This window comes from Tursiops truncatus, chromosome 14 (assembly GCF_011762595.2).
Source record: "Tursiops truncatus isolate mTurTru1 chromosome 14, mTurTru1.mat.Y, whole genome shotgun sequence".
NCBI lineage: Eukaryota > Metazoa > Chordata > Mammalia > Artiodactyla > Delphinidae > Tursiops > Tursiops truncatus.
The window spans coordinates 20,594,448-20,620,941 of record NC_047047.1 but is presented as its reverse complement, the minus strand read 5'-3'; positions in this window follow the sequence as shown (position 1 = coordinate 20,620,941).

Sequence of the window (26,494 nt, the reverse complement as noted above, 5' to 3'; positions counted from 1 at the left end):
AATGCAATTCAAAACCACAACAAGATGTTGCCTCTCATCCATCAGTAGGGCCACTATCAAAAGAATTGAAAATAACATGAGTTGTCAAGGATATGGAAAAGTTGGAATCTGTGCGCACTATAGTTGGAGATGTATAATGGTGCATGGAGGTGTAAAATGATATGGAAAACAAAATGGAGGTTCCTCAAAAAATTTTTCTAAATAATTCAAAGCAGTTTCTCAAAGAGAAATTTACACATCCACAACAGCCAAGAGGCAGAAGCAATCCGAGCATCCACTGGCAGATAAATAGATATAGAAAAGGTGGTATATACATATAATGGAATATTATATAGCTTTAAAAATGAAGAAAATTCTGATGCATACTACAACATGGATGAGCCATGAGGGCATTATGCTAAGTGAAATAAGCCAGTTACAAAAGGACAAATACTGTATGGTTCCACTCATAGTAACTATTTAAAGTAGTCAAAATCATAGTTACAGAAAGTAGAAAGGTGGTTTTTAAGGGCTAAAGGGGAAGGAAAATTAGTATTCAGTGGGTATAGAGCTTCTGTGTTGAAAGATCAAAAAGTTGTAGCGACCTGTTGTACAATAATGTGAATATACTTAACACTACTGAACTACACAATTAAAAATGGCTAAAGTGGCAAACTTAATATTATGTATTAAGATGACAGACGAGAAATGAAAATATAATAAATACATACTACTTGCAATTCAAGAAAAATAAATTTGAAAAAGATGAAAACATTACATTTCCATCTATGTATGTGTATATAGAAAAAATAAGTATATATGCTATATATACATATATATTTACATAGATATACATAAAGTATTAAAACAGACTCAAAAGAGGTAAATATTCTGAATTAACCAGCTATCTGGAAAGATATTGAAACGTTATCGTTTTAAAAATATGTAAGAAAATCTACTCCTATAAAGGGCTGAAGGCACACATAATTTAATGAGCAATTGCTTTTAAATAGTTATAGACCAACAAATTCCCATCATATATAAATTTATGCAAAGCACAAAAAGAAATAGAGCTTTTCACTTCATTTACTCAAGCTAGCTTAGTAAACTGGTTACAAAGCACAGTAAAAGAAAACTGTATACCAATCTCACATCCCAATGTAGAAGTTTTATTTAATATACCAGTAAATCAAATCTAGAAGAATACTAATGGAAAATATACATTATGAAGTGCAACTTACTTTTTAAAAAGAATATTTTAGCAAGAGAATATATATTGATATAATTCAGAGTCAATGTGATCCAGGTCACATTGGACGATAGAAGATGAAACTTCCAACACTAGCTCCACCAATTACTGATTTTGTGACCTTGAGCAAATTACCTAATCATTCTGGGTCTCTGTTTTCTCACAGACAAAATGGAGATAAAATACCATCTGCCTCACAGGTCTGTTGTGAGGATTAAGTAAGATAATGTGTATAATGTACTTAACACAATGCCTGGAAAGTCCTCGGTAATTAGCTATTAGTTTTGGACAGGTAGAAAATAATAAAAGGCATTTGATAAAATTTAACATCCATTCCTGATTGTTTTAAAGAAACTAGGAATAAAAGAATGGTATCAGAACATGAGTAAAACTATGTTTATCTCAAACTACTAGAATTAGACTTAGCAACAAAACAAAAAATGAATTCCTGATACACTCAATAATAAAACAAAAGTGACACTTTTGATCCAGAGCTAGCCAAACTGCAAGGTTTAAGGCATAGAACTTCAGACTGCTAAGTCTGCCCAAGACTTACAACACCAACTACAAATAATTTGGGTCCAATACCAAAGTTTGTGGAAAGAGTCCACACATGATCATTCTCACTTTTGACTACCCCAAGTTCAGCAGGCTCCTAAAACCACCCTTAGTTTCTATAATTTGCTAGATGGATTTACAGAACTCACCAAAAACTACTACACACATAGCTATGGTTAATTACGGAGAGAGTAAGAAAATTAAAATCAGCCAAAGACACTCATAGGTCAGAATCTGGGAGGGTTCTAAATAGGAAGCTTCTGTTATCCTTAGGATGTGTACCCTCTCTTCATGATGTGTGATAATATACATAGATTATTGCCAACCTGGGAAATTCATTTAAGCTTTGTGTCCAGGGATTTTATTGGGGTTTCATTATCTAAGCATGACTTATTGATTGACCATATTATTGAGCTCAGTATTTACTCTCCCCACACCCCAAAGGTCAGGCTGTTATTGTATGGACCAAAGGGCCCACCATGAGTCACCTTATTAACATAAACCATCAGTTGTGTCTAAGGTGCTCACCATAAACAACAGATACTATTTTCACTCAGGAAATTCCAAGGAGTTGGAAGTTACCCCCCAGGAATCATAGACATAAGCCAGACCTCTCTTTAGGAAAAGCCTCATTCTTCACTACGCATTTGTTTTTGCTCTTAACTTTGTTCTGTACATTCCATCAATAAAATTATCAAGGTATAGTCTAAAATATGCATTATTAGAAGAAAAGAGATAAATGTATTACTCATATATGAAATTATTTTCTACCTCAAAGCCCTAATAGATTCAACTGTAAAATTGAATCCATTTTTCAGATTCAGTTCCAAGAAGTTGTAATAAGTAAACTGGGTTAAAGCAAACAAACAAAAACTCCTTAGGGTTATTATATCATTCTCATTAAACATATATATTAAGTAGAGAACTGACATCTTCAAATCCACATTCTATATCACCTTACTATGTAAGTTATCATGAATATGGTAATTTTTATCATGCTCAGGGACTGTTTCTCTCTTAATTTACAAAGCATTTTATGAAGACAGATGCTGTATTTTTAATAATATATATTTTGGTGACTATTGAAAAGATATGATTATTTTCATTTGTTGTGATGAATTTTATTAATAAATCTTCTAAATATAGTTTATCATTAGTTTCCTTGGGAGGAGAGAAATTAACATAGACATAATGTGCACTCAATTTTTTCCTCTGTCTGCTTTTAAGATTTTTTCTTTAACCCTTGTTTTAAGCAATTTGATTATTATGTGACTTGCTGTAGCTTTGTTCATGTTTCTTTTACTTGGGATTTATTAAGTTTCTTGGGTTTGTAGGTTTCCAGTTATTTTCTGTCAAATTTGAAATTTTTTCAGCTATTATTTTTTCAAGCATGTCTTCTGTTCCCTCTTCTTTCCTTCAGGGACTTCAATTACACATAGTCTGTCTGAAGTTGTCTGGCAGTTAGCTAATGTTCTGTTCATTTTTTTAGTGTTTTTCTCAATGTATTTCATTTGGATAGTTTTTTATTCCATGTCTTCAAGTTCACTTATCAATACTGCTGAAGTATATGATCTGGTGTTAATCACAGACATTATAATTTCCATCTATAAAAGTTCAGTTTGGGCCTCTTTTATATCCTCTGTGTCTCTACTAAATGTGCTCAATCTGTCCTCTACCTTTCTGAATACGTTTTTCATACATTTTGTCCACTGTTTTACTTGTATCAGACAAGAGGGAAAATGAAGCCCTTGTTATTCTAAATCCTGAAGCAAAAGTTCTATATAATCAATTTTCATTTTTTTCTATAAAAAAATCTTAGATCTCCATTTAGAAGTATAATTGGGTTGTAATCTCTTGCTACGTATGTTCATGTTAATATCATGAAATCAACTTGAAAACTTTACATTTTTAATATTCTAGAACAGTGAGGGTCAATGTTAGAGGAACATAATTTCTCCATAGATCAAAATGCCACTAAGTTATAGGATGGTGCTGGAGGAAGATTTATCAAAATTATCCTAAAATATATTTGAAAAAAATGATATACAAAGAAATATTGAAAAGGAAAAGAGAAATAAGAGAGTTTACTCCTTAACCATTAAAGTCTGAAATAAGACTATAAAGATCAATCAAATAGGACAGAAAACCCAGAAACAGTCCCTAGTTAGGCAATAATTTAATGCAGGACAAAGATAATGTTATAAATAGGTGAACTTAAATGGCACTTAAGTGAAGAGTTAACAATAATAAAACTACTAGTGCCCTACCTCATACCACTAACCAAAATAAATACCGGAATGAATTATGTAGTTAAAATTTAATTGGGATGAATATGCACACTATTATATATAAGAAAGATAACCAACAAGGACCTACTGTATAGTACAGGAAAATCTACCCAATATTCTGTGATAACCTTTATGAGAAAATAATCCAAAAAAGAATGATTATATGTATATGTATAACTGAGTCCCTTTGCTGTATACCTGAAACTAACACAACACTGTAAATCAATGCTACTCCAATAAAATTAAAATATTTAAAAAAATACAAAATAAAATATAAGGAAACCAGTAAAAAATTCAGATGAATATCAGTTATTATAATGGGGAATAAATCTCTAACTATAAACTCAAAACATGCAAATAATAGAGGAAAAACTTAATAGACTCTTGCACTGCTGGTGGGAATGTGAACCGGTACAGCCACTATGGAGAACAGTATGGAGGTTCCTCAGAAAACTACAAATAGAACTACAATATGACCCAGCAATCCCACTACTGGGCATATACCCTGAGAAAACCATAATTCAAAAAGAGTCACGTACCAAAATATTCATTGCAGCTCTATTTACAATAGCCCAGAGATGGAAACAACCTAAGTGTCCATCATCAGATGAATGGATAAAGAAGAAGTGGCACATATATACAATGGAATATTACTCAGCCATAAAAAGAAATGAAATTGAGCTATTTGTAATAAGGTGGATATACCTAGAGTCTGTCATACAGAGCAAAGTAAGTCAGAAAGAGAAAGACAAATACAATATGCTAACACATATATATGGAATTTAAGAAAAAAAAAAGTCATGAAGAACCTAGGGGTAAGACAGGAATAAAGACACAGACCTACTAGAGAATGGACTTGAGGATATGGGGAGGGGGAAGGGTAAGTTGTGACAAAGCGAGAGAGAGGCATGGACATATATACACTACCAAATGTAAGGTAGATAGCTAGTGGGAAGCAGCCGCATAGCACAGGGAGATCAGCTCGGTGCTTTTTGACTGACTGGAGGGATGGGATAGGGAGGGTGGGAGGGAGGGAGAGGCAAGAGGGAAGAAATATGGGAACATATGTATATGTATAACTGATTCACTTTGTTATAAAGCAGAAATTAACACACCATTGTAAAACAATTATACTCCAGTAAAGATGTAAAAAAATAAAAAATAGATTTGAAAACAAATAATGTTTCTTCGACTTGGAAGAACACATAAATAAAATTAAAAGATAGACTGGAAAATATTACAATATATGAAAGGAAAAAATAATTTCTATAATAAAAGCTCTTATAAATCAGTAATAAAATTATCAGAAACTCAGTATAAAAAAAGCAGGCAATGTGTGTTTTCAAAAATGCATAGAAGGATCAAAAATAATTAATAAACATATGAAGAATATTTCTTGTACTAGTAATAAAAATATCAAAATTATAAATAAAAAAGTACATTACCACCTCAAAATCTGTAAAGCTTAAAAAAAATTTCCCCGAGTAGGGAAAGCAGTGGAAAAAGACTATGCTGCTGATAGGGATAATTTAAAATTTGCAGGTAGTAACTTGGCAATATGTATATTAACAATGTTGTATCACTCAGCAGATTAAAATCATGTTCTCAAAGCCCAGTTAAGGAACTAGAACACTCATAATATAGTTTAAATAAAAAAGAATAAAAAATTCATGTATCATCTAATATACCAATTATTAAAGAAAATTTATCATAGTGTAGACAGAGGCTCTCTCCAGATTATGGAAGTGCAGCTGATTTTTATGAAATGATATTACTTGTTTCATCATAAAATGATTCAACACTTGTTACTCTTTAATCTGTTATTCACACTATAATGCAAGCAATTTACAGAAGTGGTAATGCGGGATTTTTTCTGTAAGAAAATGAAATAAAGTATCCACTCCCTGGAATGCTGGCACCCATTTTAGAATGGCACAAACTCTCCAAGGAGCTCTAAGACCCAAAGAATTACTCTTTCTCTCTCTGTCTCTGTAAGTCTGTCACTGCGAAGTTTAATCCTTTTGCTGATAGTCAAGCAATTTCCTTACTGACTCCTTAAAGCTGGACAGAATACTTTTCTCTGGACCTACATTCTTCATTCTGTCAGTCTCTTAATAGCTACTGCTTCAGGGTGACCTTGAAAGGAAACACCCTGCAGAGGCAGAATTTGGGTAGTGTTCACTAGAGAACGGTATTGCAGGGCTCAGTGTGTAAGGAGAAGTTACTTTATTTCTCAGAGGTGGTTCAGCACCATCTCTGTGCCTATGAAATGAGTAGAGATGCTCATCTGTACGTACACCTTCAAAAGAAGTCCCACCACTGCAGAAAAGTGTACCAACTTCATGTGGTTCTCAAAAATAAATAGGTTAAATACTCAATAAATAGCTGCTAAATGAATAAATGGAGAATGAATGAGGTACTGCAGTTTCCTTTGCCTGGTGTCTATTTCAAAGCTTTTTATCTTCTGTTCCTTCAGCATCACTTGGGGAGTTTTTTTAACTACAGCTTCCCAGAAACCACCCCCAAAGATATAACTGTATCTGGTATGGACAGGGCCTCCACAGAGAGTTGTATAGGTTGTTCACTGGACAAGCATGCCCAGGAATGGATACAAATGGAGTCTAAAGTCCAGCCTGGGCATTTGGAATAGGCTAAGTTTGCCCAGAAGAAGGAATTCTTTTTTTCTAATTCACCCAAAGGTGTGACTGATGGCCAAGTCATAAGGGCCCAGGGATGCATCTTCTCAGAAGTCACACCTTTTTCTAATCATGCAAAGATGCAGCATAATACCTATAGCCCTGGGTCCAGGCATCAGAATTTTATTTAAAGTTCCCCCAGGAAAAATGAACAAACCATTACAGTTGATAACTACAGGGCAACATCAACTATTGCCAGAAATGAGCTCAAATTCTTCCCTGCAGAATCTGGTTCCTATGTTTTCCCTGTTTATAACTGTCCCTGTCTAATATCTGAGCTTCCCTTCCACCTGCACTCCTGTCCCCATTCTCACATACATCCCATTCCCACTCTCTGCCCACATTGTTTCTATGAACTATAGGTTCTATATAATAACCAAGTTCAGAGTTTGGAATCACATGCTACAGCTTGCAGGAGACTGGACCACCAAGCTGCAGGAAACATGTCAGTTGAGGTCTGGAGGGCTGTGGCTTCCCTCCAGCCCCACACTTGTCACGATGGCAATGCTGGTGAGTCTGGGGAAGGTGATGGGTGAAGAATCAGCTATACATGACTTTCAAAAGATATTTCATTGTCCATAAAATTTAGATAATGATATTTGTTTCAATACAACAAAATATAACATATTTTATAGCCTTCCATGTATTAGGAAATCTGGGTAATAAAAATAGGAATAAGACATAGCCATTACCACCAAGATCCATACAATTTAGAGGTGCTCAAAAGGAAGTAAAGGACAATGGGATACCTCTATTTAGGAGCTCCTCTCAGTTCCTCATCACCGTACCAGGGAAGGCTCAGAAAAAAAAGACAATATCAAAAACTGGGAGAAATATGAATATATACCAAATGTAAGATAGAAGGAAGAGCAAATACTCATAGAAAACATCCAGAAGGAGGGTGGAAAGATAGTACAGAAAATTGTCATCTGAGTAATGTCAACTGGAGGAAAGAACAGAAACAGGAAGCAATGTGGTGGTTGTACACACTGGGTTCTGTAGATTTCCAAAACTCAGTTTAATAAAAGTGAGGGAAAGAGAAAAGCAAAGAAAGTATCCTTCCATCAGTCATGAGCATGCCAAATATGTTTCTTCAAAACCACGGAACTTGAACTAAAGGCTGTGCACATCTACCTCTGAGCTATATCTCTAAAGAGGATACTACATGCATACGTGCATATTCTTGGAGATATCAGGTGTTTACCTGTATAACTCAGCAACTTGGCTTTCTGTCCAAGGAAAAGGAAGTGACCTAGAGGGACTTGTTTATAAATACATGCTCACTTTCTGAGATTTTGTCTGAAGCCATTTGAAGAAAGCCTCCCACATTGAAAATGAGCAAAATTAAGAACTGAAAAAATCACTTCTAAATTCAAGATGAGCATGTGAAAAGTTTAAAAATAAAAGAAAATGTGACAATAAACCCACAGGTAAATAATTTTAAAACAGTGTGAATCAGAGGAATGAAACCTTATCTTACAGCCAAAAAAGAAAATACTACCTCTGAATAAGTTTGATACAGGAAAGAGAAGAAAAACACTGCAGTGAGATACACTACCTACTAAAATTAAAGACTGACAATACCAACTGTTGATAAGAATGTGGCACAATTAGAACTCTCATCCATTATTAAGGGAGTGTAAAATGGTACAGCCACTTTGACAAAGATCTGGCAGGTTCTTGTCATTTTAAACATAAAAGTGCCATATGACTCAGCAATTCCACTCCTACATCTTTAATCCAGAGAAACAAGAACATGTTTCTTCAAAAAGACTTGCACTGGATTGTTTGTGGCAGTTTTGCTCATAGTGGCCAAAAACTGGAAACAACCCAAACATCTATCAATAGGTTAATAGACTAATTGCAGTCATAGTGTGGGAAACTACTCAGCAACAAAAAGGAACAAACTGCTAATGAAAATAAATGGTGAATGAATATCACAAACAGTACACTGAATGAAAGAAGCCTTACAAAAACAGTACATGCTGTATGGTTCAATTTGTACTAATTTTTCTAACAGACAAAACTAATCTGGGATCAGAATAAAGGCTGTCTCTGGGATGAGGTAGAAATTGACTAAACGGTGTTATGAGGAAACTTTTTAGGATGATGATAGATAGGGATTTGGGTTACTCAATATATGTATTAGACAAAACTCAATGAATGGCTTACTTAAGATTTTCACATTTCATTAGATGTAAGGTTAGCCTCACACAAAAAAGGAAAGAAATGTTAAATTCTGTTTAATTTTCTAATTAGTTCTATGCATGTTGAAGTGTTTAAGGATAAAGTACTGAATTAGATATCTATTGCTCTGTAAAAATTATCGTAAAATGTGGTGCCTTAAAACAACAAATATTTATTTTTTTAATTTTTTTTACATCATTATTGGAGTATAATTGCTTTACAATGGTGTGTTAGTTTCTGCTTTATAACAAAGTAAATCAGTTATACATATACATATGTTCTCATATCTCTTCCCTCTTGCATCTCCCTCCCTCCCACCCTCCCTATCCCACCCCTCTAGGTGGTCACAAAGCACTGAGTTGATCTTCCTGTGCTATGTGGCTGCTTCCCACTAGCTATCTATTTTACATTTGGTAGTGTATATATGTCCATGCCACTCTCTTACTTTGCCACAGCTTACCCTTCCCCCTCCCCATATCCTCAAGTCCATTCTCTAGTAGGTCTGTGTCTTTATTCCCGTCTTACCCCTAGGTTCTTCATGACATTTTTTTTTTCTTAAATTCCATATATATGTGTTAGCATTTGGTATTTGTCTTTCCCTTTCTGACTTACTTCACTCTGTCTGACAGACTCTAAGTCCATCCACCTCACTAGAAATACCTCAATTTTATGGCTGAGTAATATTCCATTGTATATATATGCCACATCTTCTTTATCCATTCATCCAGTGATGGACACTTAAGTTGCTTCCATCTCTGGGCTATTTTAAATAGAGCTGCAATGAACATTTTGGTACATGACTCTTTTTGAATTATGATTTTCTCAGGGTATATGCCCAGTAGTGGGATTGCTGGGTCATATGGTAGTTCTATTTGTAGTTTTTTAAGGAACCTCCATACTGTTCTCCATAGTGGCTGTACCAATTCACATTCCCACCAGCAGTACAAGGGTGTTCCCTTTTCTCCACACACTCTCCAGCATTTATTGTTTCTAGATTTTTTGATGATAGCCATTCTGACTGGTGTGAGATGATATCTCATTGTAGTTTTGACTTGCATTTCTCTAATGATTAAAGATGTTGAGCATTCTTTCATGTGTTTGTTGGCAATCTGTATATCTTCTTTGGAGAAATGTCTATTTACGTCTTTTGCCCATTTTTGGATTGGGTTGTTTGTTTTTTTGATATTGAGCTGCATGTGCTGCTTGTAAATTTTGGAGATTAACCCTTTGTCAATTGCTTCATTTGCAAATATTTTCTCCCATTCTGAGGGTTGTCTTTTGGTCTTGTTTATGGTTTCCTTTGCAGTGCAAAAGCTTTTAAGTTTCATTAGGTGCCATGTGTTTATTTTTGTTTTTATTTCCATTTCTCTAGCAGGTGGGTCAAAAAGGATCTTGCTCTCATGGAGAGATATACCATGTTCTTGGATTGGAAGAATCAACATTGTGAAAATGACTCTAGTCCCCAAAGCAATCTACAGATTCAATGCAATCCCTGTCAAACTACCACTGGCATTTTTTACAGAACTAGAAAAAAAAATTTCACAATCTGTATGGAAACATAAAAGACCCCGAATAGCCAAAGCAATCTTGAGAACGAAAAACGGAGCTGGAGAAATCGGGCTCTGTGACTTCAGACTATACTACAAAGCTACAGTAATCAAGACAGTATGGTACTGGAACAAAAACAGAAATATAGATCAATGGAACAGGATAGAAATCCCAAAGATAAACCCATGCACATATGATAAAGGAGGCAGGAATGTACAGTGGAGAAAGGACAGCCTCTTCAATAAGTGTTGCTGGGAAAACTGGACAGGTACATGTAAAAGTATGAGATTAGAACACTCCCTAACACCATACACAAAAATAAGCTCAAAATAGATTAAAGACCTAAATGTAAGTCCAGAAAATATCAAACTCTTTGAGGAAAACATAGGCAGAACAAATACTTATTATATTACAATTTTTATAGGTGAATAATTTGAGAGTTACTTAGTCAGGTTGTTCTGGCTCCGGATCTCTTAGGAACCTGCAATCAAAATAGTAGAAGAAGCTGTAGTCACCTGAAAGCTAGACAGATATTGGAGAATTCTATTATGAGCTCACTCACATGGCTGTTGGCAGGAGGCCTCAGATCCTCATCATGCAGGTCTCTCTATAGGGCCACTCATGACATGATAGCTGGCTTACCCTAGAGTGAACAGTCCAAGAAAGATTGCAAAGAGGAAGACTTGGTGTCTTTTGTGATCTAGCCTTAGAAGTCACACACGATTACTTCTGGTATATTCAATTCAACCAGTCACACAGACTAACCCTGATACAGTGTAGGTAGGACTACACAAGGGTGAAAATATCAAGATGTGAGGATCATCTCAGAGGCTGGCTACCACAAGGGTAGTGATGTCTGCAACCCATGTTAAATGCATTCAGAAAAAGACAAATTGATAGATGGGTAGATGAATAAATAGATTGATAGACATGAGATAAAACATGTATAGCAAAATACTAACAATTGTGGAATCTATGTGTTAGTTGTATGTGCATTTGCTGTACACTTTCAATTTTCCATATGTTTGAATTTTTTTATAATTAAGTAAAATTAGGAGAAAATCCCTTCATCCTAAGGAGATATGAGAAGACGTGGACTCCTCTAAATAAAAAAGGTAATGTTTAAGAAGAGATAAGTCTTATTTGAAGGCAAAGATGTTGAAGAGTGATAGTTAAAATAAGACATAGATGCTGTTCTAAGGGATTGGATTGGAAGAAATGTTTACATTGCATGACCAGCAGACAAGCCTGAGAAAACCTCAGAGTGAACACCTCCATCTGCCCCCAAAATATCATGGTGGACAGCTAGTTACTTCCCATGTCTGTAGGTGACACAGATTGTGGCAAAATGGAAGCTGCTTTAGGATTGGGATTCAAGAGAAGACAGCAATGGCCTGTGTGTCACTGAAAACACATCTGAAGACAAGATGGGAATAAGAAGATTTCAGTGGATGCTGGTGCAGATTAATGACAAACACCTAAATTACATACAAACTCAAACTCACTTCTGGATCCAAGCACAATCCCAAGGAGAAAAGGGTTGGGAGTGATATCAAGGAAGGAACTGAGGAAGAATGGCTAAAAATATAGGAACTCATAATTAGTGGTTAGTGGTTTTCTCAGAACATTGGTGTCTTAAATACCTTTATGTGGCTTTCAAACTTTCAAAAGGAATAAGAAATATTTTTGGCATTGAAAATAATTAATGTAAGGGACATGATAGAAAAACTTGTACACAGAGGGAGTGCTCCTCACTTGGAAATTACTATCTGTGTTATTACAACCATAGTTCTTTTTTTTAAAAAACTAATATGACTTTTCCTCAAAGAATATATTTCAAATGATTTTCTTAGGAATAAAACATTCCATACATAAAATAAAACAATGAAGTGCAACTCCAAGGTCTATATTTGACTCTGTCTATTATTAAAAAAAAAAGTAAAGTGAATCATTCCATATGATTAAACCATGTATTAATAGAGACAAACAGAAGCTCAAAAGCACATACACCCGCACACAGACTCAGAGATTGAAATGGAAAGAAAACCAAGCCCAGAACTGCTGAGAAATGGGGAGGGAGCTGCAGAGACACAAGCTAAAGATAGCACTTGGGCTTTCTTTCTGGTTGTGTGTGCCCTGATCCCATGGCCTCTCCACAGAGTCTACACAAGAAATCTTGGGGACAGACAGCAGGAAAAAAACATATGCAGACAGAGCAATTCAGAACAATAGGTACAGGACACTGTGGAGACTTGGACAGCCCCTCCCCTCTAACTGTTAGGAACTTACATGAAACATCATGAGTCTGGGGTGATGGTAATTAGGGGAGGGAGGGGATGTCTCAGGATACCTCTAAGTGGCCAACCCAACCCTCAGAGGCCTGTTTGTCACTCCTCAAGGGATTCAGGAGGATTTGGTTACCTCAGTCCAATGCACTTTCGGGAAAGTATAAACATCAAAGGAAACACAACAATCATTGAGTCTGTGCTACTTTTTTGGATAGTTATTTACTTTTTAAATTTTGTTTATAAAATACTTTACTTCTCTTTCTGCTTTCACTTTTTTCTTGTAGAGAGACCTGCATTGTCTCTTTCTGAGCAAGTAGTGGAACCTCAGAGGCTATCCTTTCCCTACTGTACCTTTGATAAAGTGCAGAGCAAGATGAGTTGGGGGGGAGAAGGTCAGCCTGGTACTGACCAGAGGGCAGTGTGCCCACGCAGCTGTGAGAAAATTCAATCTCCAACTGGATCTTTTGTTCTTCTCATAAGCCATAGTCCCGAGAGGATGGCATTACCCAGGTGTGGCAGGATTTATCAGAGCCCAGTGAGCATGTCCCTGGAATAACTGAGAGAAAAACAAGTCCTTACCAATTAAGTTAGTCTGTGGAAACAGAAAGACATGAACTATTTTAGAATCTCTTTTTTTGTCGTTAAAAAGTAGATTCTTGTTGTAACACAACATTCTGGCTTTCTTGTGATGGGATTTCTTAAAGCAGGGCCTGCCTGTAGTTAATGATGCCAGTTGCTACAGGCAAATCCCACTTTCTCAAACCAAGACAAAAACAAGATCTCCCAAGGAGCATCCCAGCTATGAACTCCAGTGTCTGAGGACACATTAAGGCAGCTGTCTGTTCAGAAGACAAGCAACAAAATATTCTATAAAGACACCCAGTTAAATTTCCAATTAAAATGATTTAGTGCCTTCAGTTTTTAAGTTTTCCCAATGTTTCCTGATGACCAGAATTATGTAATGAAGCTTCCAAGGTTTTAAATCTGCTAATTAATCTCTGCACCTTTACAATAACCCAAAGTAATAAAAGGCACAATGAAAAGGAGCAGATTCATGTCTGAGTGGATTAACCCTTAGGAGGCTGGTCTTTTTCAGGCTTGCCAGCTGAAGGGTTGAAGTGGGTTAGACTATTATTTGGCTCTGCGGGGAGGGAGCAGAGTCATGAGCAGTCTCTCCTATGGCAGAGGTGTCAGAACTGATTCTGCTTCTACCAAAATCCCTACCATTATGCCTGCTGTGATTCAGGTGGGAGAGAAGGCAAAAGCACTGTGGAGTCCTGAAAGGTAGAACTTTCAGAAACAGAGTTCAGTAAAGGATTGAAATAATTCTGAAAAAGTTCACGGGATGAAACTCTCTAAGGGGGAATTCAGGAAACCCTAGTCTGTGTGATGAACTAATGCAGATGTAAAGTGGAAAGCCACTGTTAACTAGCCAAACAGGTCTTCGGAGTAGAGAAAGATACTTCAGGCAAAAGAACATTCAATGTTTGTGACATGAAGCTGAGTTGTACCCCAAGGGAATGTTTATTATCCTGGATTAGAGTTAACAAAGGACTCAGGTATATTTGCTCAACTGTGTTACTGTGGTTCACAATGGGTATTTACATTGAGTACGTTATTTACCTATTTACCTACTTGCCCATTATTTACCTATTGACTCTCAGCTTTGAGACCAGCTTCTATGTTGCTCTGGGATGCTGAGGCTGGAGCCTGCAATCTGTATTTCTCAAATTATCTTGCTAGAAACTACTGGCTTCTGCTTAGGGTCTGCTAATGGAAGCTACTGAAGGGAGACTGAAAAGGGGAAGTAATGGAGGAAGAGTTCCTTTGCATTTTCCAGTTTCCATCCACACCACGCAAGCAGCAGACACAAGGTACTTATGAATTAGTCTTGATAAGAGCCAGAGCTAGGACTGAGACGTGGTTCTGTTTGACTACAAATGTTGTATGCTTCCTTTGATCCTACTTTGGCTCTCTGGTAGGAAAACTGAGAGACAGCAATATCAGAAAACCCTAAGAAGGATCAAAAGAGTGGTTAGCAGTGCTTTGTGCCACAGAGAGTGTGAGAACTCAGAAAAGGCTGCTGGACTTGGCAATTAGGAGGGCGACAATGGCCCCAGATCTTTGTCCCATGGTGTTACAATCTTGGTTGCTTGTTAGAACCTGTAATTTGCTTCTGACCAATAGAACATGGCAAAGGTGGAGAGACTTTGAAGATGTAATTAAGGCCTTAGTTGGATTTGAGTTAATCAAGGAGGTTATTCTGAATGGCCTGACCAAGTTAGGTGAGGCCTTTAAAAGAGAACAAAGCATCAGAGATGCTGATGCCTGCTGGCCTGGAGGAAGAAGCAAAACTGCCATATTGTGAACTGCCTTTGAAGAGGCATGGCCTCTAGGAACTGAATGTCTCAGTCCTACAACAGAAGGAACTGAATTTTGCCAACAAACATGTGAGTTTGAAATAGCTAAAAACCTCAAATGTGATGACAGCTCTGGATGACAGCTTGATTTCAGCCTGATGAAGTCCTGAGCAAAACACCCAGCTAACTTGTGCCCAAAACTCCTGACCCATAGACATTAAGATTTAATAAATTTACGTTTAAAGTCCCTAAATTTGTGGTAATTTGTTATGCAGTGATAGAACACTAACACAGGGACAGAAGCCAGACTTCAGGCAAACACCCACACACCCACACTGTTCCTCCAGTCACTGGCAGAACAGAACCCTGATACCAAACAGATCCATTATTTGGAATTGTGCTGACATTGCCCACCTGCCTAAAACAGCCTACCACTAAAACCCAGCCAGCAGACTGGGTCCCATTAGATAGCAATCTTATCACAGATCATGCCTAGGTTTATATGCCCTTTTGGAAGTTTGTGTTGAATTTCTGGCTCAACCCTCTGTGTTCCAGGCCCATGTTCTTATTACAGTATCTTAAAAAAAAAAAAAAAAAAAAAAGGCAGTGTGGTCTGGTTATTTTATTGCTGTTGTTATTTTACTATAAACAAAAGAAAGACTAAGGGAGTTTTTAAATTCAGTCATGGTATAAAGACTCTCACTGAACAATAACAAAATAAAACCTGTGAAAAGAGAGGCAGCAATAGCAATATGGAAATAAAAGGTCACCATTATGATTCTGAAGTCTCAGCAATTGAAATGGAAATGAATGTTGTTCATGAAGCTTTCCTAGGTGACTGGTTATTTTGCTTTCCCCACCAGGCAGTACTTCCCCATGCTAGACATGATGACAAAAGCATCTATGACAAATTCACAAAGGGATACATAGCTACCTCCATAATAAACAAGCTGAAATAGAAACTGGTAGCATCATCATGTACAGCTGAGCTGAAACACCTTTAAGAAAGCAAACTGAATAACCTTGTCACATCCATTCTCCACACTTTTCCTTTGTCAAGTGCTCAATGTCCCTGTGAAGCCTCATTTCCCAATCTATTGCCAAAGGCTACCATTTCATATCACACATCAAAGTGTGAGAAATGTCAAGGTAATGAAAACTGACACTGTGGCAAGGAGAAGGTGAGCCACAGCCATTGTGGGGAAAGCTGGGTCAAGGTCCTTATCAGAGAGCACTGCATCATCCAGGCTCTCCTGCAGCTGTGCTCGCCCAAGAGCTGGACTCTGCAGCAGGAATACGTCTGTTGAATAACAGCCACAAAATGTAAGCTTGGGATTCACAACTAATTCAATGGCAAGATAGCCAAAATGACTTTCATATTCAAAACCAAAATCACTCTTGACCTTGAAAGGTTTGTTATGCCTCTGAAATATCCCCGGCTTATCTTAATAAACTGACTACTGAGTTTTTAATCCACGCACCTGGCCAAACATATTTAAATCTTTCTCAAAGAAAATTGTATGTTAAATCATGAATTTGGCTAACAAGCCACCTCTTGCAGAAGCAGATCCATATAAGTAAAGACTTTGGGAGTCTGAAGGATTTGGTTCTTGTACAGATCAAACACTGATGTACCCTGGATCGTTGGCCAAGTCGCAGAATTTCTTTCTTCAGTTTTCAACTTCAGAGAGTGAACTCTATTTCAGACCTTGAACTTATTACTAGCCCAACTGCCAGGGATCCTCTTTTGCAAAGAGAAATGTTGTCACTGAGTCCCAAAGTGACACCAGGACTAGTGATGTAATCGAGGTAATCAGAGACAGTCATTTGGAATTTATTTCAACAGTGAATTCACACACAGCTACAAAGCCTTCCAAGGCTGCACAAGCTCTCAAAACCACTGGTTAGATACTTTTGTTTGCTTAGAGTCAAAAATAACTCTGAAAGAAAGATAATTTTAAGACTAAGAAGGTTAGTATTTTTATCTGGAGTGAGAAATGCCTCCTGACGGAATATGTAGAGGTTATATCTGGATAAAATAGCATGCAGTAGCAGTAGTATAGATAGAAAACTAACCTGCCAAGGAGTATGTGGTTTTTAAAAGAGGGTCCGCTGCCATCCTTTTCATTAGTCTTTTCTTGCAATATGTTATTGGTACTCTATTTGGATTGTAAATAGTACCAAACTCCCTGTCTTGATGCATCCCCTTGTCCTGACCTGGGTTAAGTTGAGACCCACAGTCCTATATCCTTAGTACTGGATGTAGAACAAGGCACTGGAGAATGCTCCATCCCTTATCATCTATACCAGTTCACCATTTCTCTGCATGGTCTATGACTTCAGCACTGCCATGCAGACACATTTATCACATCCCTTCCAATTCTGAATTAGTCCCTTTCACCAAACACTAAGTTCTTTTTATTAAATTAAGAGTTTATTTTTAGAGCATTTTTACATTTACAGCAAAATTGAAGGCAAAGTATAGAGGTCTCCCATATACTCTCTGCCCCCACATGTGCACAGCCACATTATCAACATCCTCCACCAGATAAGTATATTTGTTACCATCAACAAACCTACATTGGCACATCAGAAACCCCCGAAGTCCACAGTTTACATTACGGTTTACTTTTGGGATTGTGCATTCTATGAGTTAGGACAAATGCATGACATGTATCCATCATTAAGATCTCATAACAGAGTATTTTCACTGTTCGAAAAATCCTCTGTCCTCTGACAATTCATCTCCTCTCTGATAACCTCTAGCAACCACTTATCTTTTACTGTTTGCATAGTTTTGCCTTTTTCAGAATGTCATATAGATGTACTCATACAGTGTGTGGTCTTTTCTGATTGGCTTCTTTCACTTAGTAATATGCATTTAAGGTTCTTCCATGTCTTTTTAGGACTTGATAGATCATTTCTTTTCACTGTAGAATAATTTTCCATTGTCTAGATGTACCATGGTGAACTCATCCATTCACCTACTAAAGAATATCTTAGTTGCTTCCAAATTTTGACAATTATAAATAAGGTTTCTATAAACACCCATGTATAGACTTTTGTGTGGACTTAAGTTTTCTAGTCCTTTGGGTAAATACCAAGGAGCACAATTGCTGGATCATATGGTAAGGGTTTGTTTCATTTTATAAGTAATCATCAAATTGTCCTCCAAAGTGGCTGCTCTATTTCTCATTCTTACCAGCAATGAATGAGAGTTCCTGTTGCCCCCTTCCTTACCATCATTTAGAGTAGTCAGTATTATGGATTTTGGCCACTCTAATAGATGTATAGTGATATCTTATTGTTGTTTTAATTTTTTATTTCCCTGATGTCATATAATGTCAAGCATCTCTTCACATGCTTATTTGCCACATATGTATATCTCCTTTGGTGAGGTGTATGTTAAGGTCTTTGGCTCATTTTTTTTATTTTTTTTTTAATTGTTGAATTTTAAGTGTTGCTTGTATATTTTGGATAACAGTTCTATATCAGATGTGTTTTTTGCAAATATTTCTCCCAGACTGTGGCTTGTCTTTTCATTCTCATGACATTGTTATTCACAGAGGGTAGATGGTTGTAAGTTAATGAAGCCCAGTTTATCAATTATTTCTCTCATGGATCATGTCTTTGGTGTCATATCTAAAAAGTCATCACGAACCCAAGGTTATGTAAATATTCTTCAGTGTTATCTTCTAGGAGTTTTATAGTTTTGTGTTTTACATTTAGGTCTGTGATCCATTTTGAGTTAATCTTTGAATTTTTGTGAAGGATGTAAAGTCTGTGTTTAGATTTTTTTTTTTTTTTGGCATGTGGATGTCGAATTGTTTGAGCACGATATTTTGAAAAGACTGTCTTTGCTTCATTGCATTGCCTTTGTTCCTTTGTCAAAAATCAGGTGACATATATATGGGTCTATTTCTGGGTTCTCTATTCTAGTCCCTTGATCTCTTTGTCTATTCTTTGACTAATACCACACTTTCTTGAATACTGTAGCTTTATAATGAGTCTTAAAGCTGGATAGGTCAGTCCTCCAACTTTGTTCTTCTCCTTCAATACTGTGTGTGCTATTCTGGGTCTTTTGTCTTCCATCTAAACTTTGTAATCAATTTGTCAATAGCCATAAAATGAATTGCTGGGATTTTGCTTGCGATTACAATTAATTTACAGATCAAGTTTTGAAAAACTGATATCTCAACAATATTGAGTATTCCTACCCATGAATATGGAATAGCTCTCCATTTATTTAGTTCTCATTTGAGTTCATTCATCAGAGTTTTATAATTTTCCTCAAATAGTATTTATATCTTGTTAGGTTTATGCCTAAATATTTCATTTTGGGGATGCTAATGTAAATGGTATAATGTGTTCAATTTCACATTCCATTTGTTCATTGCTGTTATTTGGAAAGTGATTTTTTTTTTGTATATTTACCTTGTATCTTATACTTTACTATAATTACTCATTAGTTCCAAGAGTTTTTTGGTTGGTTCTTTTGAATTTTCTACATTGACCATCATGTCATCTGAGAACAGAGTTTCATTTCTTGCTTCCCAATCAGTATACCATTTATTTTCTCTTCTTTTATTATTAAATTAGCTAATACTTCCAGTACGAAGGTTGGAAAGAGGTGGCAAGAGAGGGCAGTATGAATTCTTGATCAAATGATCAGATGTTCCACCATAACTTACAGAAATTACTACTCTGATCCATCTGGCCTATGAGTGTGCTTGCTTCTTGGGTTCTCAAGTATTCCTTCTGCATTTGCTAGTGTTGTTCTTTCTCCATGGCCATAATACCACATGGCTGCTGAATGGCCCTCTCCCCCTACCATCCACAGCAATTCTCTTGCTGCCAAAACGACTATATCTGTTATTACATCAGTCACTATTTGCTCTTTTATCTCTTGGCTCACTGAACTTCCTATGTCTCACCCACATGATCATATGGGGTTTCTGGTACTCTTTATTCAGCATTGGACAGAAAAAATACTCATCCTAAACATTTTTTCTTTAAATGAGACCAAATAGGTAGTCTCAGATGCTCACATAAATGGCAGAGGAGTAAGTTGAAGATAACAGAGATAATGGAGAACAGAAGAATGATACTAAGGATAAGTGTTTTCATAAGGTGCATATAGGAATGACCACTACCCAAGTAAATTTTGTAAAGAGTGGAGGCCACAGAATTGAAGGAAAGAAAAGTGAAGCCTGGGGGCCAAAGCAAGACAGAGGTTACATAAGCTGTTAATGACTACCTTGGCTAAAATTCTCTACTAGAGATTGTTTTATTACTTTTTCCAATCAATGAACACAGAATCTCTTTTCATTTATTGGTGTCTTCTTTAGTTGCTTTCAGCAAGGTTTTTAGTTTTTAGTGTACAAGTCTTTTTTCCTTTTTAGTTAGGTTTATCCCTGAGTATTTTTTTCTTTTTAAAAATTTATTCTTTTTGGTGCTATTATAAGTAGAATTGTTTTCTTAATTAATTGTTTTCTTACTTTGGATTGTTCATTGTTAATGTATAGTAACAACTGTTTTTTTTTTGTGTGTTGATTTTGCATCATGTAACATTGCTGAATTCATTTATTTCTTTATTATTTCTAACAGTTTTTATGGAAATATTTAGGCTTTATACATGCAAGATCATATCATCTGTGAACAGAGATAATTTTACTTCTTCCTTTCCAGTTTTTATGCCTTTTCCTTCTTTGTCTTTTCTGATTGCTCCAGCTAGGACTTTTTTTACCATATTGAATGGAGGTATCAAATGCTGGCATCATTGTGCTGTTTCTAATATTAGAAGAAAAGCTTTCAGTCTTTTACTGTTGAGTATGATGTTAGCTATTAGGTTTTTTTTTATGTGGTTTTATTTTATTATGTTGAGATACTTTTATTCTATTCCTAGTTTATTGAGAGTTTTTGTCATGAAAGGGTAGTGAATTTTACCAAATGCCTTTTTAAAATCATTTGAAATAGTCATATAGTTCCTCCCCCTTTTTTTGTTAGTGTAGTATATTACACTGATTTTTGTATGTTGAACCATCTTTGCATTTCAGAATAGATCCAGCTTGGCCATGATGTGTAATCCTCTTAATATGCTATTGAACTCAGTTTGCTAGTATTTTATTGGATATTTCTGCATCAGTATTCATGAGACATAGTGGTGTGTAGTTTCCTTTACTTGTAGTGTCTTAGTCTAGCTTTGGTATCATAGTACTAATAGCCTAATAGAATAAGTTAGAAAGTGTTCCCTCATCTTCAATGCTTGGGAAAAGTTTGAGAAGGACTGATGTTAATTCTTCTTTAAATATTTGGTAGAATTCACCAGTGAAGCCATTTGGCCCTGGGCTTTTCTTTGTTGGGAGGTTTCTGATTACTGATTTCATCTACTTACTGCTCATAGGTGTAATCAGATTTTCTGTGTCTTCATATTCAGTCTGAGTAGGTTGTATTTTTCTCGAAATTTGTCCATTTCATCTAGCTTATCTAATTTGTTGGTGTTCATAGTACTCTCGTGTAATGACTTTTATTTCTATAAAATTGGTAGTACTGTCTTTCTTTCATTTTTTTATTTTAGTTGCTTGAGTCTTCCATTTTCTAGTCATTCTAGCTAAATACTTGTCAATTTTGTTGATCTTTTCAAAGAACCAACTCTTGATTTTCACTATTATTTTTCTATTCTTTATTTATCTTGGCTCTAATCTTTATTATTTCCAAATAGGTTTATTTTATTGTATGAAATTATATCTTGGTAAAGTTTATTTTAGAATAGAAAAAAATCACCATATCACTATTCACTAGCTGTATCTAGCTCAGGTCCAGTACACTATTTTCTATGATTGAGTAAGTGAATGAGCAATCAAGTGAGCAAGTGGCTTGTATTAGTTAACAAGTCTTTGTCCTTCTCTGTTCTCAATGGCAAAAGCATTTTCAAGTGTCCCTTGCCCCGCTGGTTGATAAAACTGGCATTGTTTTATATTAAGCATCTGTTAAATGGTATGTATTGTTCTAGACGCTTTACGAACATTATCTCATTCAATCCCTTCTGAAGCAAATGTTACTGTTCTCACTTTGCTCACAGGCAGATAAAATAGATCTGAGATGACACATGATCTCAAAAATCTTATGTATGACAGAGGCAAGAATCAAATTTATTTTTATCTGTTCTTCTCCATTCTACCTTTTCTGATTTTGTTGTTTCAGGAAATAAAATATCTAGCTATGTGACTCAGTCTCAGAATTTTGAGAGAGAAAGAGAAAGATTACCATTAGTGATGCAGATTTATAACAGGATACCCAGAAATGTGGTTAGAGCATACAAGTGTGATCTCACCAACAGCAAGGTCACCTTGGTTCTACTATCAACCCAGGTTGGGAACTAAAAAACCTTTCAGTGTCACTCAGCATAATAAATTGAGCCCAAATAGCCTATTTTTCTTTGTTTACCTAGCAAACACACTTCCTCAAAACAATGCTCCAACGGGGCAGGATGAAGACTGCTATTCAACATGGAATTCCTTTTCGGGAGGAGTTATCTCTAAGGCACACCACAAGTGACTGAACTCTCTAATCTCAGACCACATATGGCTCCCTCCACAATCTAAGTTACTCTGGCTTTGATATCCCAGAATTCACCTTATGCACAAAATACATTGCTTAAATTACAGCAACTAGAGCCTTGGAAAACTGATCGTTTCTTCATTTCTAAGGGGCTGTACGCCCTCAGTAGTCAAGGCTACCCAGACCAGTACACTAGTTGCTAGTTCAATGCTTCCAGAGACCTGGCAGCAGTGATCCCTGTTTTAAGAAATTCCAAACTCACAGAACTAAAAAAAAAAAAAAAAAAAAAAAAAAAAATGAATCTAAGAGAGTAGTATTAATGTTCCCTTAAGGGATGTGTCCTATTTTTGTAAAGTCCAATAACTACTTAAAGATTTAATTCATTAGTCCGTCAAAATATTTAGTAAACACCTATCGTCAAGCTGGAAGAAAACACTTTTTATTCATGAAGAGATAACTAGCTCTTAAAAGCAATAAATGATATGTGCTTGGTGAGGGAAACCAACCATAAATAATACATTTGTTCAGAAGATTAAGCACTTTGAGTTGGAGTGTTCATAGAGTGGGAGGATTCGAGTATAAAAAGAGGACTGGGGAAAGCACTCCATGAAAAGCAGAGTGGTATTTGCAAAGACAAAGGATGAGTCAATTTGGCCATGGATTCTCTACTAATCTTTCTCATGCTTTCCTCCCTGCTTAGCATTTAACAGCTTCTAAAAACAAATCCTAGCTTCTCTTTGTAGGTAGGAGAAACAAATCAACCACCACTTACTAGCTTCATGACCTTGGGCAAGTCATTTAATCCCTCTGAGCTTCGGGTGATGAATTTATAAATTGAGGGTAACATCAGCTAGCAGTTTGTTCTGGGGGTTAAAGGACTACATGTGTACAAAAGAAACAAGTACAGTCAAAAACACATGATGTCATTTCCTTTTGCTTTTTCACCTATTGCCAAAGCATGGTAAATGTAAGGGAAAAAGAGTACCTGAGTGGGAGGAAGACCGCATAACACGCGGAGTGGTCCAGGGTGAATAATGGTGGTTTGTTTCAGTTGCTTTCTCTGTGAAACAAGGGCACTGGCCATGAACTCTACGGTTCCTTTCCAGCTCAGTGATTCACGACTTCACATTGCTGAGCAAAACCCAGGGGATGTCTTATCTAAAGAAAGAAGAAAGATGGGCGGCACTGTGGGAAGCCTTGTGTTCCCCAGTCAAACTTTTCATTACCCGTAGAGAGCTTGGAAGATACTGCTTCTCTGGAGAGTACACACTTCAGACTGGAATGGCTCTGACTCAGGCGTCAGACTAGTAGTCTCAGGCAGGGCTTCCCCAAATTGGCCCCGTAAGACTGCAAGGACACCAGGCTTCCCATCCCGCCGCAAAACAAAGGACTCTGGTTGTAGGTGCTTCGCCAGTCCTCTGCAGCTGTGCGGAGAAAAGAACATGGTTGATGGATTTCCACCCTTCACAGAGCAAAGAAACATTTTCCTGTTACTTATTTGTAGCCTGCATGGGGCTTTTCTTGAAGAGGAAGGCTCCCCTCACAGGTGGGGACACACTGCCACCTACTGGCTCTCTGCCTCTTTTACACCAAGGAACGTTTTCCAAGGCCAAAGCAATGGAGACTTTCCAGACAGCCTATTCAGACAAATCCGAAAACACCAATAGTCTCTAACCTATTAATCCTATGAATGTATGATCAAATCTTGAGAGCTTCATGGAGAAAAAGTTCAAAATAATTCCTCTGTGGATATTCAAGGTCACACACCTGTGACGAAAATTAGTAGCCAAGGATATGTGAGAATTCCTTCAACAATTTCAAGTCATTTATGTGTACTAAGCATTATTTAACATGGAGGAGTATTGTCAGTACTTTATGCCATGTGATATTGTTGAAAGAACTTTCTCTTTTATATTTACAAATTCAACAAGATACAATAAAGCTACATTCTTTTTAAATACTTCTGGCATTGGTACTATCAGTAATTCAGATTTGCCCTCATTAATTTACACTATTAGGCTCTGTGATTAATCTTCTACTATTGGAATGGTGTGGACGTTAAAAGTTTATACAGATATAAATGGAACAAGCTATGTAATTTTATCAGGAAAGTGGTTTGAGGCTGAGTTCAGGAGCATTTTATTTGAAATGGCTTTTGTGTTTCTCTAACACAGACAGTGTTCTTTGAGTCTGGGACAGCTAATTGGTTCTATCTACCCCATCCCCCAAGTTATTCAGTATGTGTGTCTACCCTAATGCATAGTAGTTAGTAGTGAAGTGGCCATCTTCCCTTTTCACCTTGACATTTGGTCCACGATAGAAATATTTAGATTTTTATATAGGCAAACTATTTAGTTCCACATTGTCTTGAATTTCTCCATTTTGAAGCTAGATTTTGGCTTTACATTTTCATAACCAAAAGTTCCTTTAAAGTGTTATGTTTGGCTCTGTTTTTTGCTTCATCCCTAGAGTAACAAGAAGGAAAAAAAAAAGAACTTCTTGGCATTTCCAGCCAGCAAGGCTTTTAAAAATATTGATGTCCAGTCTCAGATCTCCCCATTTCATAAGCCTAATGGGGCAAGAAATGAACATAGCCACCCTCCCTTTGGTGTACCCTCTGCCTCTTTTACACCAAGGAACGCTTGGTGTAGCCCTCTCTTTCAAGACACAGTATTCTCCAAAGTTATTGAAACATAAAAAAGGCAGAGAGGCAGATACTCCTGAAAAGGATGAAGAGGAGACCAGTGGTGTGAGATCCCACTTTCTCCATGGCAGCGCCTCCTCTGTGTGTTCCAAGAAGATGAGAACACTCTCCGAGGAGGTCAAAACACCCACTGGACTCATTTCCTATACACTGCCTTGTACCTGTCTCCTCTTATTTATCAGGCTAGGCTGCATGCTCTCTAGTTTTGGGAAGGGAGGCTGTGAAGTGGAAGGGACATAGCCCCAGATTTTGAAGAACTGCACACTGGTAGGTACTCCTTTCTGCCAACTACTGGCTCCACAGTCCTGGGGAAGTCACTTAACCCTTTTATAAAGTGGGGATAACAGTACCCACCTTGTACAATTATTCAAGGCACAAAGATAACGTAATAATAACACATCCCATCTACGAGACCCCTGTGTGCAAAGCACTGAGCTAAAAACCTGTTAGTTTAACCAACGGTCACAATGACCTCTTTACAGATAATATGACCATATTACAGATAAGGGACTGAGTCAGAGGACAGGGTAAGTTATTTCCCTAAGGTCACAAAGCGCAGATATGGGAGGGCCTCACACTGCATCAGATCTGACTCCAGAGGTGGAGCTCAGTTTGTGATGTGAACTCCTCACCCGGGAAGTGCCTGGCAAATAGTAAAGGAGAAGTAAATCATGAGCCTTATGCTGGCCAGGCACAGAGCCTGAGCTTCAGAGATCTCAATGTCTCATCACTCTTGACATTGTGCTCTGTGCGGAGTAGTCTTTAGGGACTATGTGTGCCTTGCTTTAATAGATATACCAATAATACACACACATGTACACACATACATAAGCACTTAACCCAAGAGTTTCCTAGGTTGACTCTCACAAAGTGCCACAAACTGGGGAGCTTAAAACCACAGAAACGTATTGTCTCACAGCTCTGAAGGCACAAAGTCTAAAATCCAGGTGTTGACAGAGCCATGATCTCTCTGAAACTTCGTGGTTTGTGGGCAATTTTTGGCTTTCCTTGGCTTATATGATGTATCACTCCAATCTTCTACCTTCACACAGCGTTCTCCTTGTGTCTGTCTTCACA